Source organism: Chiloscyllium plagiosum, unplaced genomic scaffold (genome assembly GCF_037043375.1).
Source record: "Chiloscyllium plagiosum isolate Xiang-an unplaced genomic scaffold, Cpla_swu_hap1 HiC_scaffold_48, whole genome shotgun sequence".
NCBI lineage: Eukaryota > Metazoa > Chordata > Chondrichthyes > Orectolobiformes > Hemiscylliidae > Chiloscyllium > Chiloscyllium plagiosum.
Window position 1 is genome coordinate 11862977 of NW_028270186.1, and position 20286 is coordinate 11883262.

The 20286-nt window shown below is 49.9% G+C and overlaps 1 protein-coding gene across 2 annotated transcripts in view; it reads right to left on the bottom strand.

Moving 5' to 3' along the window:
* The window catches only part of LOC122543124 (fibroblast growth factor receptor 1-like), a 146473-nt gene extending 130796 nt beyond the window's left edge, over positions 1-15677 (bottom strand). The window contains exon 1 of one of the 2 annotated variants that reach the window (XM_087984353.1): positions 15513-15677. The gene's annotated coding sequence lies outside the window, so the exon portion shown is untranslated. The remainder of the gene's footprint in view (positions 1-15512) is intronic. The other variant, XM_043681460.2, reaches the window with a different exon arrangement.
* Positions 15678-20286: the final 4609 nt, after the last annotated feature.

Genomic DNA, 20286 nt, shown 5'->3' on the forward strand with positions numbered 1-20286 from the left:
AACACACTCACTCCATCAGCACAAATTTGGACTTTTACCCAGTGACATTAAATGGGAAATAGAAAACCGCCCATTTCGCACAAAATCACACAGAATAATCAAACAACGACAGCACTGAATGAAAATGACCCTTCAGCCCATCTGTGCTAGCTCTCTGACACAGTCATTTGGATCTTCTCAGCCAGCCAGCCTTGCCCCAAGGTCCTTTCTATCCCCCTTCAGGTCACGATCCCAATCCCATTGCAAAGGCGCACACACTCAGGTACCACTGGCTGCTTGGTAAACCTTTCTTCACACTGCACGGTTGTACACATGAGACCCAGCTTGCTGAGTTCTCTCTGCTAGGACCTGCCTTCACTGACCATGGCGGCTGGCCCTGCAGCTAAATATGATAATCAGAAACCTCCAGCGGCTGCTTTCTACACTGGCCTCAAATGATGCAGAGAGCAGATTCATTTCATTGGCTCTGGTGGAATGGTCCCCCATGTGTCACAGCGCACTACTCCATTCCAATCCTGACTCCAAAGACCTTGTTCACCATGACGGAGCGAATACACCGGACCCCGACCTCTGGGAACACAGGGGCTAACTTGTCAGCAAGCATGGGATAATATTGCCAGGAGTTCAACACCCCTCCAGCCCAGCCCCACTGACTTCAGCCAGAGGTCAATGCTCAATGCCAAAACATGGGTTTTTGCAGAGTCGGGGGGCAGGGAGGTCTGGGGGTGAACTGAAGCTGTTCAGTCCATCAAGATCATGCTGGTTTGTTGACAGAGCTATCCAATTCCCTGCCCACAGCACCCTTCAGCTTCTTCTACTGCTCAAAGAGTCATCTACCTCTCTTCTGACACTAGACTCTGTTCCTGCCAACTCTGAGGTTGGACTAGCTCATTGTGTCAAAATGCCTGAGCCCACCAATGAGTTGTTAACAAACTGTGTTCCATTCCGTCCGAACTAAGCCATGGATGGCACCGTCTCTCTGATGTAGAGTTTACAATGAGGCAAGTGCAAGTATTCCCACTGTAGCTGTCTCCCAGTGTCTCCCCCCCACCTTCCTCAGCAGCATTATCATTGCTGCTAATCCTCCCACGCTTGAGGAAGAGCGATTTTCACAAGCACTGTGTGGGGCCCTGTATTCCCACAGCTGTCAGACCTCTGCTTATCCTGGCAGCCCTACAAAGTGCTGGGGAAAGTGGCGCTCTGATCTGACAACATCAATACATTCATGTGTGTTACATAGAATGATCCTGAGGGCAGGGAGGAGGCTAAAAACAGATATTAACGCACCGCAGTCTGGGGGCGAACATGCCATTTTAAGCACGGCATCTGCAATTGCCTACAAATTCCACTCGGCTAGACAGCAGCGTGCTCCTGAAGACTCGCAAGCAGCTCATTACACACTTCAAAGGCAAAGATTTCACAAAGAATGTTCAACCATTTATAGCTAACGTGTGCAGGCTGGCAGGTAAGAGACACAGGCTTGCCATGTTCAGCACTACTCACCCCGACAATGAAAGAGTTCACGCAAATACACGTGACATTCAGTGGCAACAGCAATCCAGAAACTGTGACCAATCGGCTGGGGGTGGCACCATGGCTCAGTAGTTGGCACTGCTGCCTCACAGCACCAGGGACCCAGGGTCAATTCCAGCCTTGAGCGACTGTCTGTGTGGAGTTTGCACATTCTCCCCGAGTCTGTCTGGGTTTCCTCCAGGTGCTCTGGTTTCCTCCCACAGTCCAGGTCAGGTCAGGCGGATTGGCCCATGGGAAATGCAGGGTTATGGGGTGGGTCCAGGTGGGATGCTCTTCGGAGGGTCCATGTGGATTAGGTCTGCTTCCACACTGTCGGGAGTCTCTGGCTCTAACTGACATGACTTGGCGAACAAAAGGCTACATGGATTGGACCAGATTTGGACAGAGTCAAGATTCAACAAAGCTTGTGAGAAATTAAAAACAAATAAAAGAAATGGAATCATCTCTGGAGCTTAGGTTTGAGGTTGAACCCCCGTTCACAGCTCCTTGAAAGTGGAGTCACAGGTGGATAGGATAGTGAAGAAGGCATTTGGTATGCTTTCCTTTAGTGGTCAGAGTATTGAGTACAGGAGTTGGGAGGTCATGCTGTTGCTGTACAGGACATGGATTAGGCCACTTTTGGAATATTGTGTGCAATTCTGGTCTCCTTCCTTTTGGAATGATGTTGTGAAACGTGAAAGGGTTCAGAAAAGATTCACAAGGATGTTGCCAGGGTTGGAGGATCTGAGCTACAGGGAGAGGCTGAACAGGCTGGGGCTGTTTTCCCTGGAGCGTCAGAGGCTGAGGGGTGACCTTATAGAGGTTTGTAAAATCATGATGGGCATGGATAGGATAAATAGACAAAGTCTTTTCCCTGGGGTGGGGGAGTCCAGAACTGGAGGGCAGAGGTTTAGGGTGAGAGAGGAAAGATAGAAAAGGGACCTAAGGGGGAACTTTTTCACACAGAGGGTGGTATGTGTATGGAATGAGCTGCCAGATGCAGTGGTGGAGGCTGGTACCATTGAAACATTTAAGAGGCATCTGGATGGGTATGTGAATAGGAAGGGTTTGGAGGGATATGGGCCGGGTGCTGGCAGGTGGGACTAGATTGGGTTGGGATATCTGGTCGGCATGGACGGGTTGGACCGAAGGGTCTGTTTCTGTGCTGTACATCTCTGTGACTCTCTTTGTTGTGAAATCGGTTTTGTGATGGAAAACAGGCATCAGAGGCTGCTCCTTGTGAATGAAGTGCTCGACCAGCTTGTGGCTGCACCTCAGCACTCTCACACTGCCTGATGTCAGTGCGCTGACAACTCCAATCCCAAACATCCAGGGCAGTCCAGGCGAACACTTCAATGCTGTCTTTAAGAAGAGACCATGTAAACAAGCACTCCCCCCCACCCCCACCTGCCCTCTGCTGTAAAACATGCCACTTGGTAAACCTAGCAAAAGTTCATTCCTCAACCACAAAGAAAGAAACAACTTTGAAGAGAGACTCTGCAGCTGGCAATGCTAACAGTGTGGTGCATTTCCTGTGTGGAAATTCCAACAGCAACTATGTTTCACCAGGTCCTTCAAGAGCTGTCAAGCGCTTTGGAATGAGCTTGGGAACACAGTAAACACCAGCCTTACATTTCTTCCACATCAGGCACCCAGTGTCAGGATGAAGCCTTTGCTGGTCAGGTTAGGTGAAGATTAGAGTACCTTCTCCTCTGCCTGACCTCCTCCACCAAGTACCGATCTGAGTTTGAACTTCCCAATTCCCTGACCACAGACCCTTTCGCCTCTCGAGATTACTCTATCACCCAGAACCATCATGGCTGATCTCTGACCTCAATTCCCCTGTGCCACTCATTCCTATGTCCTTTCATTCCCTGGGATTCCAGAATTCTTGGTGATCCCCACCTGACATGTACTCAACACAATCCTCTGGGGTAAAGCAGAGGACTCCAAAGATTTGCAATCATTTGAAGGAACCAGTGTTCCTCTCTGGGACTGCCATAGTGTTAAAGGTTTAGATTGACAGGAATTTCTTAAGTGTGTACAAGACAATTTTCTGATTCAGTTTGTGAATGTACCTACGAGAGAAGGTGCAAAACTTGACCTACTCTTGGGAAATAAGGCAGGGCAGATGACTGAGGTGTCAGTGGGGGAGCACTTTGGGGCCAGCTCCCATAATTCTATTCGTTTTAAAATAGTGATGGAAAAGGATAGACCAGATCTAAAAGTTGAAGTTCTAAATTGGAGAAAGGCCAATTTTGACGGTATTAGGTAAGAACTTTCGAAAGCTGATTGGAGGCAGATATTCGCAGGTAAAGGGACGGCTGGAAAATGGGAAGCCTTCAGAAATGAGACAACAAGAATCCAGAGAAAGTATATGCCTGTCAGGGTGAAAGGGAAGGCTGGTAGGTATAGGGAATGCTGGATGACTAAAGAAATTGAGGGTTTGGTCAAGAAAAAGAAGGAAGCATATGTCAGGTAGAGACAGGATAGATCGAGTGAATCCTTAGAAGAGTATAAAGAAAGTAGGAGTATACTTAAGAGGGAAATCAGGAGGGCAAAACGGGGACATGAGATAGCTTTGGCAAATAGAATTAAGGAGAATCCAAAGGGTTTTTACAAATATATTAAGGACAAAAGGGTAACTAGGGAGAGTATAGAGCCTCTCAAAGATCAGCAAGGCGGCCTTTGTGTGGAGCCACAGAAAATGAGGAAGATACTAAATGAATATTTTGCATCAGTATTTACTGTGGAAAAGGACATGGAAGATATAGACTGTAGGGAAATAGATGGTGACATCTTTCAAAATGTCCAACTTACAGATGAGGAAGTGCTGGATGTCTTGAAAGGGTTAAAGGTGGATAAATCCCCAGGACCTGATCAGGTGTACCCAAGAACTCTGTGGGAAGCTAGAGAAGTGATTGCTGGGCCTCTTGCTGAGATATTTGTATATTCGATAGTCACAGGTGAGGTACTGGAAGACTGGAAGTTGGCTAGCGTGGTGCCACTGTTTAAGAAGGACGGTAAAGACAAGCCAGGGAACTATAGACGAGTGAGTCTGTCCTCGGTGGTGGGCAAGTTGTTGGAGGGAATCCTGAGGGAAATGATGTACATGTATTTGGAAAGGCAAGGACTGATTAGGGATAGTCAACATGGCTTTGTGTGTGGGATATCATGTCTCACAAACTTGATTGAGTTTTTTGAAGAAGTAACAAAGAACATTGATGAGGGCAGAGCAGTAGATGTGATCTATATGGACTTCAGTAAGGCATTCAACAAGGTTCCCCATGGGAGACTGATTAGCAAGGTTAGATCTCATGGAATACAGGGAGAACTAGCCATTTGGATACAGAACTGGCTCAAAGGTAGGAGACAGAGGGTGGTGGTGAGGGTTGTTTCTCAGACTGGAGGCCTGTGACCAGTGGAGTGCCACAAGGATCGGTGCTGGGTCCTCTATGTTTTGTCATTTACATAAATGATTTGGATGCGAGCATAAGAGTACAATTAGTAAGTTTGCAGATGACACCAAAATTGGAGGTGTAGTGGACAGCGAAGAGGGTTACCTCAGATTACAACAGGATCTGGACCAGATGGGCCAATGAGCTGAGAAGTGGCAGATGGAGTTTAATTTAGATAAATGCGAGGTGCTGCATTTTGCGAAAGCAAATCTTAGCAGGACTTATACACTTAATGGTAAGGTCCTCGGGAGTATTGCTGAACAAAGAGACCTTGGAGTGCAGGTTCATAGCTCCTTGAAAGTGGAGTTGCAGGTAGACAGAATAGTGAAGAAAGCATTTGGTATGCTTTCCTTTATTGGTCAGAGTATTGAGTACAGGAGTTGGGAGGTCATGTTGCGGCTGAACAGGACATTGGTTAGGCCACTGTTGGAATATTGCGTGCAATTCTGGTCTCCTTCCAATTGGAAATATGTTGTGAAACTTGAAAGGGTTCAGAAAAGATTTAGAAGGATGTTGCCAGGGTTGGAGGATTTGAGCTACAGGGAGAGGCTGAATAGGCTGGGGCTGTTTTCCCTGGAGCATCAGAGGCTGAGGGGTGACCTTATAGAGGTTTACAAAATTATGAGGGCATGGATAGGGGAAATAGGCGAAGTCTTTTCCCTGGGATCGGGGAGTCCAGAACTGGAGGGCATAGGTTTAGGGTGAGAGGGGAGAGATATAAAAGAGACCTAAGGGGCAACCTTTTCACGGAGAGGGTGGTACGTGTATGGAATGAGCTGCCAGAGAATGTGGTGGAGGCTGGTACAATTGCCACATTTAAGAGGCATTTGGATGGATATATGAATAGGAAGGGTTTGGAGGTATATGGGCAGGGTGCTGGGAGGTGGGACGAGATTGGGTTGGGATATCTGGTCGGCATGGATAGGTTGGACCGAAGGGTCTGTTTCCATGCTGTACATCTCTGTGACTATGACTCTAAAATGATGAACTCCATTACTGTGAAGCTATGTCCCTGTGTTTTCAAGTAGTGAAAGCAGGCTGTCTCTCCTGCTCTTGCCAAAACCCCTTCAGTATTGGTCAGATTTCAATCAGGTCAGTCCTCATTCTTCCAAACACCACTGAGCATAGGTCCAACATGGCACGGCCAGAAACAGGCATTATCCATGCTGGAGTCTGATTGACAGTGACAGGTTATTGCAGCAGATTGCAAATAATCTCTGACTCTCGCAAGTGTTGGAGTCTCAGGCTGATCGGAGTTTAGTGTCCTCACTGAGCGATGAAGAGTTAATACTCCAAAGTGGGATGGCTCTTGGCAATGCTGGTTTGACGACACTGGGTTCCAGTGCAGTCCAGCTTGTTCAGAGGAACTTCACTGCTGGAGACTCCCTACCTTTCTGAGCGTGTGTGATATCAGGGACACCTTGGCAACCTGGCGCCAGTCCTTCAGCAACAGATATTACTTTGGAAGCAGTTGCGTTGAGGAACATACTGTGGAAACAGTGGACTGAACTCTCCCTATCAGCAAGGCCTTGACTGGACTCATTCCACAAGTTTAACCCTCACCTTGACACCACATGTGATGCACAATCCTTTTCAAATGGCAACTGCATTGAAGAGGACAGAAGCATCCTGTGAACGTGACTCAATCCCTTCCCTCCCAGCTCCTCAATGGAGACCAAACCCTTACAGTCAAACCTGCAGGAATCTCATACGTCCAGCTTGCAATACCAATGCATGTGTTTGGATTCAAAACGCGCGTCTCGGAATTATAGGGAGGCCATTCACCCCATTCTGGTTATGCTAGCCCTTTCAAAGCTGTACAATTGGTCCGTGTTCCTTGTTCATTTTTGCCCAGCTGCAGCCTGAGGTTGTGTTTCCCTCTCATGGAAAAACTCCCAACTGCCTTTTTCTAAGTTTGGTCTGCTTTCATGAACCCATCTTGTTCCCCCAGACATGTGCCACTTCGGAAGGTCATCAGAAATAGGTGAAGGAATCAGCTCTTTGATCTCAGTCCGGCCTGTCAACTTCTGACATGGAGCAAGAATCTATCCCATGAGCCAGCTGCCGCTGCGGTTCTCTCGTCTGGACAACTTCAACAAAACCCCAACCTCAACAGAAGAGATTCCTCCTCATTTCCATATGAATTGGGTGAGCCCTTCCTTGGAAACCAGCTCTCGGCCTCTTCCCAACTTGCTGGGCCCCGGGCCCACTGATTAGTTTTGAATTCGTCCTCATCAACACAGAGTTCACATAAAGTTCAAGCCATTAAAGAGGGAAAGGCACACCAATGGATTTGCACATTTTCACTGGACCTTAATGTCAGGCTCTGGTTTGGATTACAGAGGCGTGAATTAGAAGGGAGACTGAGCAAAGCACTGACAAACAAAGGAAAGCTGTCGCTGACACTGCACTGTGTTGTTGCTCAGGCCGGCTGCTTTCATGTCAGCGCCAAGGTATCTACCAGAAGTGGAAATCTGAGCCCAGAGGGTTCAAACACTTTCTGCAGAAAGCCACAGCGTTACCTGAGTGAACACAGTTGGGAAGAAAACAGGCTGGATCTTCTGGAGTTGAAGGGAAGCAACTAAGTTTTGCTGCAGATCTCTCACCTGGTGCCAACAGAGAGGGTGGTGCATTCAAATGGGTTGAATTTCCCAGCTGGCGGGAGGGACAAACTGCCTCACTGTGGCAGCAAAATGTGGAGGGGCTGAAGCAGAAAACAAATGCTTGCACCCTGCGCAAATCATTACACTTAAGAGTTGTTAACCGAGCTTCAATCATGAAAGAAAAAAAAACATTGATAATGCATGGCAAACCATAGCATCGTGTACACTTTTCCAGGTCGCGTGTGCAAAAACACTCAAAATAACCACATATTCAGTCACAGCATCCAGTATGTGTTTCCATATCTTTACATGTACAGACATACGATCTCAAATTGGTTCACTATCTGTTATTATTCCCGGATCTCATTGGGTTCTGGTCAGCAAGTCAGAGCTGTACAGCACAGAAACAGACCCTTCGGTCTAACCCATCCATCCAACCAGATATCCCAACTCAGTCTCGTCCCATTTGCCAGCACTTGGCCCATATCCCTCCAAACCCTTCCTATTCATATTCCCATCCAAATGCCTTTTAAATATTGTAATTGTACCAGCCTCCACCACTTCCTCTGGCAGCTCATTCCATACATGTACCACCCTCTGTGTGAAAAAGTGGCTTCTTAGGTCTCTTTTATATCTTTCCCCTCTCACCCCGAACATATGCCCTCTAGTTCTAGACTCCCCACCCCAGGAAAAGGATGTTTATTTCCCCTATCCATGCCCCTCATGATTTTATAAACCTCTATAAGGTCACCCCTCAGCCTCCGACGCTCCAGGGAAAATAGCCCCAGCCTATTCAGCCTCTGCCTGTAGCTCAAACCCTCCAACCCTGGCAACATCCTTGTAAATCCCTTTCAAGTTTCACAACATCCTTCCGATAGGAAGGGGACCAGAAGTGAACTTAGCCTTCCAGAAGATGCTTTAGAATATTGACAGAGTTGACAGAAGTAGAAGGAAAGATACTTTCCTTTGGCTCCATCTTACCACCAGGCTGCATGACAGCACAAGATCATGTGACTGCATCACTTCCTGTGACATACACCATTTAATTGGCATTCCACAGTCAGACCTCATCCTTTATCCTACATCATCCTCAAGGTTTGGACTCACAGCTTACGGTCCAGTGTTAAGCACTGCAGCCCTCTGTGTAATTGTTATACATATATTTCCAATTCTTTCAGAATAAATTAGCAATAACAGAAGGTAAAGTGATAGGCTATCATCTCGGATGTGGGGCATGAGTGAGACAGTCAGGGACCACATGTAGGCTTCACCTCAGAAAACTGGGGCCAATGTGCTTCACAAGCCAGTGTCTTCTCGATATTTATCAGATAAAGCGTCTCTCTGGCATAGAAAATCCCAGGGCAAGGCTTACCTGCAGGACTAAGTGAGAGAGCATGGCAACAGTTGGTGCAACACCATCCTGAGCAACAATCCACAAAACCAGAGGCTTCCAGTCAGGGTAGGACTGAGGGAGCATTTCACCTCATGGAAGACACCACGTGGTTTCTCAAAGCGCTGTCTGATAAGGCTGAGCAACCCAAATCTCAAAAACGTTCCCTTCGACAGCATTAGCCTGCTCCGTCCCCTCCTTCTCCCTCATGCACACTGCAACAAGCTTCCCCTTCTGATAGTGGTGTGCTGACTGATTCTTCTCAAACCCCACAAGCCACAACTTCCTTGGGCATGGAGCAAGAAGGGGAGGCCAAATTGCGACGCTGAGAGTGTGACATTGGGGTCAGAGTCACACACCAACCGATAAAGAGGGCAGAATGGCGAGCTCAGGCAGTGTCCTGTGATTGACAGTGGGGACAGCAGCATTCTGTGATATCGTGCTAACTCATCCACGAAGTGACTTCAGACCTGCTTTGGCATGCTGAGAAATGTGCCCTTCACTTCCTACGTGGAAGCTGTGAACATGAGTAGAAATAAGCTTTAGGCTTTTCTCAATAACCCAGACCAGGCCAGTCACAGCTGTAAGGGCCACCCATAGCAGCCAAGCAATCCACTCAAGCTGAGAAAACGCAGCGAACAGTAAAGCATGTCTGGCTTGAGAAATGTACCTTCAGGTGGCACCTCGCCCAAGTCCTTCATGCCATCTCCTGCAGACCCTGCCATAACATGCAGAGTCATCCGACAATTTTGTTCCACAATCCCCAAGGAAGCATTGTCACAAGCGATCAACACCCCTGCTCACTTCGCACAGCTGTCCACAGAGGAGAGAATCCTCAGTATTGACTCAGGACCTCAGCGATGATAACAGCAACATGGAGCCTTATATTTCTCTTAGAGAGAAGGGGGGGGGGTAGAGAAAAAGAGAGCTTGTCTCATGTGTGGTAAAAATAGTTTCCCTGAGGATACAATGCTCACTTCAGAATAATCTTCATAATCCATTTTGAAATAAAGGTTTCAATACAAGTACCCAGTAGTATGCATCTGAAGCCCATCTCGTCAATGGTTTCATGGAATTACGTGCAAAGCCTACCCAACTTTTGCCAGCTTTGGTTTACTCTGCTCCCCTCAGCCATGCCCTTTTGGACCATCTTATCACTGACTGCCACATTACTGGGTGAACACACAATGCCACAGAGACTAATTGGCCTGGAAATTACCACCCAACTGCTTCGTCCATTTCCTGCATTATTCATTCGGTAACTACAAAAGGAGCTTTCAGATAAATGAGCACGTGTGCACTGGAAGAGAACAGACCAGGAGTAAGGATCAGTGTGTTCAGGTTCTGCGAAACCCAGTCAGTTTGAGTTGTACAAGAGCTGTGCAAGCCAGCGTGGTTTCCACCAAAACTGCTGAAATCCTCATCTGTTCGTACAGTCTGAAAGATAGCCAGGCACCAAAGATATTCTGGGGCTGAGTCAAGGCTTTGTTTCAATGTCAAACTAAAAACAGAGGGGTGACCTGAAGTGAACACAGCCTTCAGCATGGGATTTGACCTACTTTAACACATTACCTCAGACCAGGAGAGGGAAATCTTCAACACAACCTCAAACTGGCCATCCACCCAATACCAGAGCTTCCCCTGTGACAAACCAACAGAGACATTGCTGGAGCAACGCAGCAGTCTGGCAGCATCTGTGGAGAGAGAAACAGAGACCCGTTCAGAACGGGACTCTAAATGGCCATGTTAACTCTGTTTGACCCAGTCCACAGACTCTGGCAGACCTGCTGAGTTTCTCCAACAATTGGCTGTTTTTGTTTGAGATCCCCAGCACCCACAGTCGCTTGTTTGTTAACCACAAACCCAACCCCAGCACCTGACCAGCTTCACTCTCAACATGGTGGCTCAGAGGTTAGCACTGCTGCCTCACAGCGCCAGGGACCCAGGTTCAATTCCAGCCTCGGGCGACTGTCTGAGTGGAGTTTGCATGTTCTCCATTTGTCTGCGTGAGTTTCCTCTAGGTGCTCCGGTTTCCTCCCACAGTCCAAAGGTGTGCAGGTCAAGTGAATTGGCCATGCTAAATTGCCCACAGTGTTCAGGTTAGGTGCATTATTCAGGGTCTGGGTGGGTTACTCTTCAGAGGGTGGGTATGGACTTGTTGGCCGAACTGAAGGGAATCTAATGCTGAAGGAATACAACTTGGTTTAACACCTCTCTTCAATATCATCACACTGCGGGTAGCTCAACCTAATCAGAGTGGTCAACAGAGTTCAACACACAGCATTCCCTGTCAGTGTCCAAGGACACCTTGGGAACATCTCGGAGAAATATTCAGCCCAGGATTATCAGATGTTCTCTGCACTTGACATGTGGACACGTGTGCATCCAGATTGCAGCAGTAATCCCCCAGGGCTAACAAACCCTGGCCGTCCTCCAGGAACGGCAAGGGCTGCAGACACTGCAGAGTCAGACTCAGAAAGTGTGGCGCTGGAAAAGCACAGCAGGTCAGGCAGGCAGCATCCGAAGGATTCCTGATGAAGAGCTTATGACCGAAACGTCGGCTCTCCTCCTCCTCAGATGCTTCCTGACGTGTTGTGCTTTTCCAAATCCTCTGTGACAGCCGGTCCACTGCTCAGGTGTTGCTGTCACATCCAGGCAGCCGATAGGACAGGGATCATCAGAATGAGAGAAACACACTGCCACATTCTGCTCCATTTCCAACAAACCGGGACAATTATCGCACGCAGACACAGAACCAACACAATCCCCTCACTTCATCGAAATACACCAACAGCATGGTTCCAGCCTGAAGGAGACTGTTCAGCCCATCACATTCTCTGCTGCTCACAAGCAAAAGCAAGCTCTGATCACTCCCTGCTCTACCATCACCCAGAGAGTACAGATTCTCACTCCATTCCCGGGGGCCACTGTCAGTAACCCTGGATGAAAAGGATTGAATGGACAATTGCTGGATTGCTTGGTTGAGAGCACTGGCTCATCAGCTCTGTCACCTTGCTTCAGAGACACCCCCTTCTGATGGCTGTCCAAGGAGGCCCAGCACCTACCTGAGTATTGCTCAGGAGGAGGAGGAGGCTAAGTCAACTTGCCCCTCTTCAAACCAGGAAACCATGGGCAAACCAGGATAGTCACACAACCTGCAGTCAGTCAGCCCAGCAGAGGCCAGGGGTTGGACGCTGCACTCTGTGCTCTCAGGAACAGACCCACGGACTTTGCTCAGCAGCTTCACGGGCAGAGAATGGGAAACAAACAGTTGCTGGGATTTTCAAAAAGAATTTTAAAAAAGCAGACGGAGAGAAGGCAGCATGACAGGAGCAGAGTATTCACCTCATTCCAACACCAAAGTCCTTCTTACAACATAACAAAGTCAATGCCCAAGCATTCTCTTCCATCACATCATTTAGTATTCATATAGCACCTTGAACAACACACAAAAATCCCAAGGGACTTCACAAGGCAACAACCAGTAGTTCATGTTGGGCCATCTTATTCTGCACTAGCATGAGGAGATTGTGCACTGTATAATCACAGACATTTCATATTCGATCCCATCAAAACCTCGGAACAGGCCACAGGGGAATAAGGATCCAAAACAGACAGGAGGACAGAATGGGATGCAACCTGCCCTCAGTTAGTGCCCTCTCTCCTGGGATCAGCATCCTCCCTATCAGGTTCCCTCAGGGTCTGTCCCCCATCTCCCCGGAGACCAGCCTGGTGATCCCTCTCTCCCTCAGGATCAGCCTCCTCCCCTCTCTCCCTCGGGATCAGCTTCCTCCCCTCCCTCGGGATCAGCTTCCTCCCCTCTCTCCCTCGGGATCAGCCTCCTCCCCTCTCTCCCTCAGGATAAGGGCGGCACGTTGGCACAGTGGTTAGCACTGCTGCCTCACAGCGCCAGAGATCCGGGTTCAATTCCCACCTCAGGCGACTGTGTGGAGTTTGCACGTTCTCCCCGTGTCTGCGTGGGTTTCCTCCGGGTGCTCCGGTTTCCTCCCACAGTCCAAAGATGTGCAGGTCAGGTGAATTGGCCATGCTAAATTGCCCGTAGTGTTAGGTAAGGGGTAAATGTAGGGGTATGGGTGGGTTGCGCTTCGGCGGGTCGGTGTGAACTTGTTGGGCCGAAGGGCCTGTTTCCACACTGTAATCTAATCTAATCTAATCAGCCTCCTCCCCTCTCTCCCTCGGGATCAGCTTCCTCCCCTCTCTCCCACTCCCTCGGGATCAGACTCCTCCCCTTTTCCTCGGGATCAGCCTCCTCCCCACTCTCCCTCTCCCTCGGGATCAGCCTCCTCCCCTCTCTCCCACTCCCTCGGAATCAGACACCTCCCCTCTCCCTTGGGACCAGCCTCCCTACCCCCACTGTCCCTCTCCCTTGGGAGCAGCCTCCCTCTTCTCTGCCTCTCCCTCGGGATCAGCCTCCCTCTTCTCTGCCTGTCCCTCGGGATCAGCCTCCCTCTTCTCTCCCTCTCCCTTGGGATCAGCCTCCCGCTCCCTCAGGATCAGCCTCCCTCCCCCCTCTCTCTCCCCCTCTCCCTTGGGATCAGCCTTCCCCCCCCCCCCCCACTCTCCCTCGGGATCAGCCTCCTCTCCTCTCTCTCCCTCGGGATCAGCCTCCCTCCCCTCTCCCACTCCCTCGGGATCAGCCTCCCTCCTCTCCCTCGGGATCAGCCTCCCCCCCCCTCCCTCGAGATCAGCCTCCCTCCCTCTCCCTCGGGATCAGCCTCCCCACCCTCTCCCTCGGGATCAGCCTGCCCCCCCCTCCCTCGGGATCAGCCTCCCTCCTCTCTCTCCCTCTCCCTTGGGATCAGCCTCCCCCCCTCTCCCTCGGGATCAGCCTCCCTCCCTCTCCCTCGGGATCAGCCTCCCCCCCCTCTCCCTCGGGATCAGCCTCCCTCCTCTCTCTCCCACTCCCTCCGGACCAGCCTCCCCCCTCTCCCTCGGGATCAGCCTCCACCACCACCCCCCCCCCCCTCGGGATCAGCCTCACCTCCCCGTCTCTCTCTCTCTGAATAAGCCCCCCCCTCGGGATCAGCCTCCCCCCTCTCTCTCTCCCACTCCCTTGGGATCAGACTGCCCCCCTCTCTTGGGATCAGACCCCCTCCGTCCCTCCCTCCCCCTCGGGATCAGCCCCTCTCTCTCCCTCGAGATCAGCCTCCCTCCCTCCTCCCTGTCCCGAAATCAGCCTCCCTCCTCCCTCTCCCCCTTCTCTCTCCCTTGGGATCAGCCACCCTCCCGCCCTCCCTCTCCTTTGGGATCAGGCTCCCTCCCCCCTCTCTCTCCCACTCCCTCGGGATCAGCCTCCTCCCCTCTCCCTCCCACTCCCTCGGGATCAGCCTCCCTCCCCCGGGATCAGCCTCCCTCCCCCCCTCTCCCTTGGGATCAGCCTTCCTCCCCCCTCCCTCTCCCCCCTCTCTCTCCCTCTCCCTCGGGATCAGCCTCCCCCCTCCCTCTCTCTTCCTCAGGATCAGCCTCCCTCCCCACTCCCTCTCTCCCACCCTCGGGATCAGCCTCCCTCCCCCCCTCGGGATCAGCCTCCCTCCCACCTCCCTCTCCCCCTCTCTCGTCTCCGTCGGGATCAGCCTCCCCCCTCTCCCTCAGGATCAGCTTCCCTCCCTGCTCCCTCTCTCCCTCTTCCTCAGGATCAGCCTCTCTCCCTGCTCCCTCTCCCTCAGGATCAGCCTTCCTACCTCCCCCCACTCCCTGATTCTGGGACCTGGGGGCCAGAATGAGACGGTGTACAATCCCACTGTACCCCCCCGCTCACCATTGCCTCACTTCCCTCCCCATTTTGCGGGCTCAGAGCTGCAGTTGAAACGGGAGGAAAGGATTTCATGTTGGGAATCTCGGTGGGGGGGGGGGGGGGGGAGACACAGGGACAGGATTGAGGAAGGAGCGAGCGTGGCTTTCTGTCCCGAAACCATTGTAAAATAATAAAACACACAGACAGAGACAGACAGAGACACTGGGACACAGCAGAGCCCAGTTTCCATTCAACCGAAACAACCAGAAGGGGCTCAGCGTTTGCCAGAGATCCCGGGGTTTGCAGGGAGCGGGGGGGGGGGGGGGGGGCTCCCAAAGCCCGCCTTTCCCTCTCCCTCCTCTCTCCTTCCTTCTCCGGGTCCATCCAAGCTCCTGCCCCGGGAAAAGGTCCGTCTCGCTGCGTTTTCCCAGCGTCTGCCCTGAACCGGGGCTTGGGGGGGGAAGGACCACTTCCAACAGGGACCACCCCCGGGAATGGTGAGGAGATGGGGCCGGAAAAGGCTATGCGTTTCCATCCGAACCCGACTCCAAAGCCCCCTCCAGCCTGCAATCCCTCCCCCCTCCCTGGGCGAGAGGGACGCGCGGGAGCACAGGCTCCAAACAAAGGCAGCAGCCAAACTTTGGCTAACTTTTCTTTAGTTTCTCTCTCTCTCTCTCTCTCTCCCCACTCCCCTGGAAAGTTGCCTTTGTTCTGCGTGAGTCGGAGAGGAGTCTGTGTCTCTGTCTGTCCCCATTCCCTTGGAGCAGCAGCAGCAGCAGCAGCAACACACTCACCCCCGGGCTCAGAGAGCCGAGCTTCGGGCAGCCTCTCAGTCCGCACCGCTCCCCCTTCTCGCTGCTGCCTCCATCGCTCCTGCGTTTTATCTTTCCTCCTTGGAGCTGGAGAGAGAGAGAGAGAGAGAGAGAAGGGGAGGGGGGTAGTAAAGGGGGTGGTACACGTGATGCTGCTCACACTGAGAGAGATAAAGAGGTAGGTTGGGTTTCTCCTTTGAGTGTTTGCTCTGAGCTGTGTGTGTGTCTCTCAGCAGTTGCAAGGTGCTGGGTATTTCCCCCCGCGAACCTCCCTCCCTCTCCCCCTCTCTCTCTCTCTCACACACACACACAAAGACCTTTCCCCCCCTCTCTGGTGTTCCTCCCGCTTCACGACCGAGGTGTGCTCCCCGCCTCAAAATAAAACCCAGAAAGCAACCCTCCCTCCCAGCGCCCTGCCCTGTCTGTGAGGGAACACAAACTTCCAGTGAAATGGGATCCCATTGGGATTGGCCTTGCTGTCTCTCCCTCCGGCACCGGGCCAGTGGCAGCCTGGCACCCCACAACATCGGCACAGCAAGATCCCAACGGGATTTTTTTTTTGCTCGAGGTGACAACTGAAAGCTGCACTCTTCAGTCTCTAATCCTGGAAAAGCACAGCAGGTCAGGCAGTGTCCTAGGAGCAGGAAAATCGACATTTCGGGCAAAAGCATCATGGTGGCTCAGTGCATTGCTGCTTCCAAGTGCCAGGGACCTGGGTTTGATTCCAACTCTGGATGACTCTCTGTGCCGAGCTTACACATTCTCACTGTGTCTGCATGGGTTTCCACTGGGTGCTCTGGTTCCCTGAAACGTCGATTTTCCTGCTCCTCGGATGCTGCCTGACCTGCTGTGCTTTTCCAGCACTACTCTAATCTTGACTCTGATCTCCAGCATCTGCAGTAGCCACTTTCACCTAGTCTCTATTCCTGTACAGGTGTTCTGCAGAGAGCCAGTGAGAGGAGTTCTTCGGAGATTTTTAGAACCTTTGCATGTGGAAGCAGGCCATCCAGCCCATTTCGTCGACAGCATCCCACCCAGACCCATCCCCAACCCTACCCCTGTAACCCTGCACTTCCCATGGCTCATTGACCGAGCCTGCACATCCCTGGACATGACGGGACAAGTTCCCATGGCCAATCCACCCTAACCTGCACATCTTTGGACTGTGGGAGGAAACCCACACAGACACGGGGAGAATGTGTGAGCTCCACACAGAGAGTCGCCCGAGGTTAGAATCGAACCTGGGTCCCTGCCGCTGTGAGGCAGCAGTGCGCTGAGCCACCCTGATGCCACTCCCTCTGTTGCTTTGACTTGACCCCCACATCTTGGATTTGGTGTCTTTCTGAATGAACCTTGTTGCATTTTGGTGAGCCATCGCTTAGCAGAGATGTTTGACTTCTTCAGGGGATGCTTTTGATATCTGTCATTGAAAACTTTGTCTCAGAGTTCACTGGGAAAGAACATTGAGGGAGAATGAACAGTTCCAGTCACAATTGCTTTGGTATGGCGCAGATTGAGATCTGAAGAAACATTTGCAAATTGACGACCAAAGTCAGGAATATTGGCCCTTAAAACTGTACACCTTCACAATGAAAAAACTTAATGCGGGTCAGATTTAAACAGAGACTTTGTGTAGTGCTCAGAACATTGGGGCGACACACCAAACCCCCCACCCCCCCAGATTTCTCAAATACTGTCACGGAATCTGACTTCCACTGAAGAGGGCAAGTAGAAACATAAGGAACAGTAAGAGGCCATTTGACCAGTTAAACCTGCTTCCCCATTCAATGAGATTGTGTCTAATTCTCCAACCTAACTCCTCAGATCCATCGGTTCCCCACATTCCTTTGTTTCTTTGGCGAATATGATATCTCGATCTCGGACTTAAAATGAATAATTCATCTGCTGACTTCAGGTTAACAACTCATTGATGAACCAATGTCATGCACAGTGCTGTCCTGGTGTCAGCCTGCACTACATAGACAAGCCTTTGGAGTGGGACTTGAATTCTCATCTGTCTGGCCCAGGGCTGAGACTGTGAACAAGGACAAATCCCTTCTGGTTTTCAGCCAACCTAAGATGGTGCCCTTTCCTTGGTCAGCCCAGAACAGAGCATTGCAGCCATGACAATCAAGTGGACCGATAGTCGTCAAGATTAAGAGCTCGGTTTTAAACATGAATGGTTTCAGAGATCTCCAAACCCAGTGGTGCCCCCTCCTCACCAGAAGGTCCCAGATAGGGAAGGGTTAAATCCTGTCCTCACCTCTACTAAAGTTGAAACTTTATTGCTGGAACAGCACAGCAGGTCAGGCAGCATCCAGGGAACAGGAGACTCGACGTTTCGGGCACAGGCCCTTCTTCAGGAAGGGCCTGAAGAAGGGCCTGTGCCCGAAACGTCGAGTCTCCTGTTCCCTGGATGCTGCCTGACCTGCTGTGCTGTTCCAGCAATAAAGTTTCAACTTTGATCTCCAGCATCTGCAGACCTCACTTTCTCCTCACCTCTACTAAAACCTTGACTGATATCAACCTGGGATCTTTCTGTACAGCTCTATTCAAGCCACAGATATTTTTGTCTTGATTTTGATCCTAAAACCAATACTCTGGTAACAAGTACTCTGGTACTCTGCGTGGGTTTCCTCCGGGTGCTCCGGTTTCATCCCACAGTCACAAAGATGTGCGGGTCAGGTGAATTGGCCATGCTAAATTGCCCGTAGTGTTAGGTTAAAAGGGTAAATGTAGGGGTATGGGTGGGTTGCGCTTCGGCAGGTCGGTGTGGACTTGTTGGGCCGAAGGGCCTGTTTCCACACTGTAAGTAATCTAATCTAAGAAGACAGCCAGCTTTTAAACCAGCACACATGTAAGCCTTTTTACCAGTATTGTAAAGCCTTCTGTTTTACATGAAACGATACCGGAAATCGGAGGATTCATTTGTGACCTTTTGGATTGAAAAAGAATAAACCTTGAACTCAAGTCACAGGATTTGTGACGGAACTTGCTCATACTGTTGTCAATCACCTATGCACACATTACATGTTAGCACAACAAGCAATTGCATCTTTCCATAAACTGTTGCGTTTACATTTACTTTAGTGCAAACAGTTATTTACTGAAATATTTCATTTACAACATTCAGAAGGTCAGTTGAAAATGCAGCACAGGAAATGATTAGCATTAGACAAATAAAATGCAGATATATGTGTGTGTTCTTTCTGAACCCATCTGTACAGTTTTTGCTGCCTGTCCTGGCATTGTCCTCAGTCTGTGAAACTCCATCAGTCCATCTGTTTTTAGCTCCTGCTGTCAGGAGATCTCCTGTCATGCTATGCACCATCCAAACACATCTTCTGTAGCCTGTCCACAACCACTGTATGACATCCATCATCCAACTCCACCCAGATCACCTCCTCTGTCTCTCTGCTGCCCTCTACTCTGCCCTCCAGGAGGAAGCTCTCCAGCTTCTCAGCTCAGATTAGATCTATCCAAGAAAACACACAACAGACACACCAATACAGAGCGTGTTTTCATTGTCCGATAGATTGACAATGTAATATATTATGGACCAGACCGGACCATCTCAACAGATGTGAAGAAGATAGCCCAGAGCCTAACATTTTCTTATTTTAAAGACAAGTGCAAGGTATTGTATTGCATATGCAATTCAATTGGTCAAACAACCAGATTTGAAGCAAAACACACTTTATTCGTTCACAATAGTTAAAATACAACAAAAGAAAGAGGAAATTGGAATAACTGAACTCGATTGCAAAATTTAACAGAATAAAAGACTATTTTACAACAAGAAAGTAACTGTTGCAACATAGTAACATCCCCAACAACACACACTTGACAAAAGCAAAGTCAATAAAATCGATTGTCTCCCATTCAATTCGGGGAGAAAGTGAGGACTGCAGATGCTGGAGATCAGAGCTGAAAATGTGTTGCTGGAAAAGCGCAGCAGGTCAGGCAGCATCCAGCGAACAGGAGAATCGACGTTTCGGGCATAAGCCCTTCTTCAGGAATGAGGAAAGTTTGTCCCATTCAATTCGAGCAGCCCAGGAGGAAAAACGTAATGAGAAAACTCCGAGAGAGAGTGAGAGTAGCAGGGAGAGATGCACTTCTGCTTCCAAACCCAGCCACAAGACCCCAACAATAATTGTGAGTGAAAAAAAAGATCCTAGTTCTGTGAGAGCTCAACCACACCCATTCAGGCTGCTTCTATTGTTCCAACTTTAAAAGAAACCTAAGGACTCACATAGTGTTTACTCCAGTGTTTACATTCTGTGCAGTTTGGAAGGTGAATTTGGTCAAAGTCATTGTGATATTCAGGTTAAAAATCACAGAACACCAGATTATAGTCCAACAGGTTTATTTGAAAGTACAAACTTTCAGAGCACTGCTCCTTCATCAGTTAGCTAGTGGGGCAGGACCATAGGACACAGAATCTATAACAAAAGATCATTGTGCCATACAACTGAGATGATATGTTGAACAAACCTAGATTGCTGTGAAATCTTTTATCTTTTCGAATGGGTTGCAGGTTTCAATTCAGCGACACGTAAATCCCAGAACAACTTCCAAATCACAGTCCTGAGATAACTTCAGGTTTTATTAAAAAAAAGCGATATCTCAGCTCACATAATGCATTAAAGGTGTGAGGTTAGAGTCTGTCTGTATTCCAATCATGAGCCTTACTGGTTCTATTTCCAAAGTAGGAATTGATAAAATGTCACATGGATTGACTGCCGACAGACTGTGC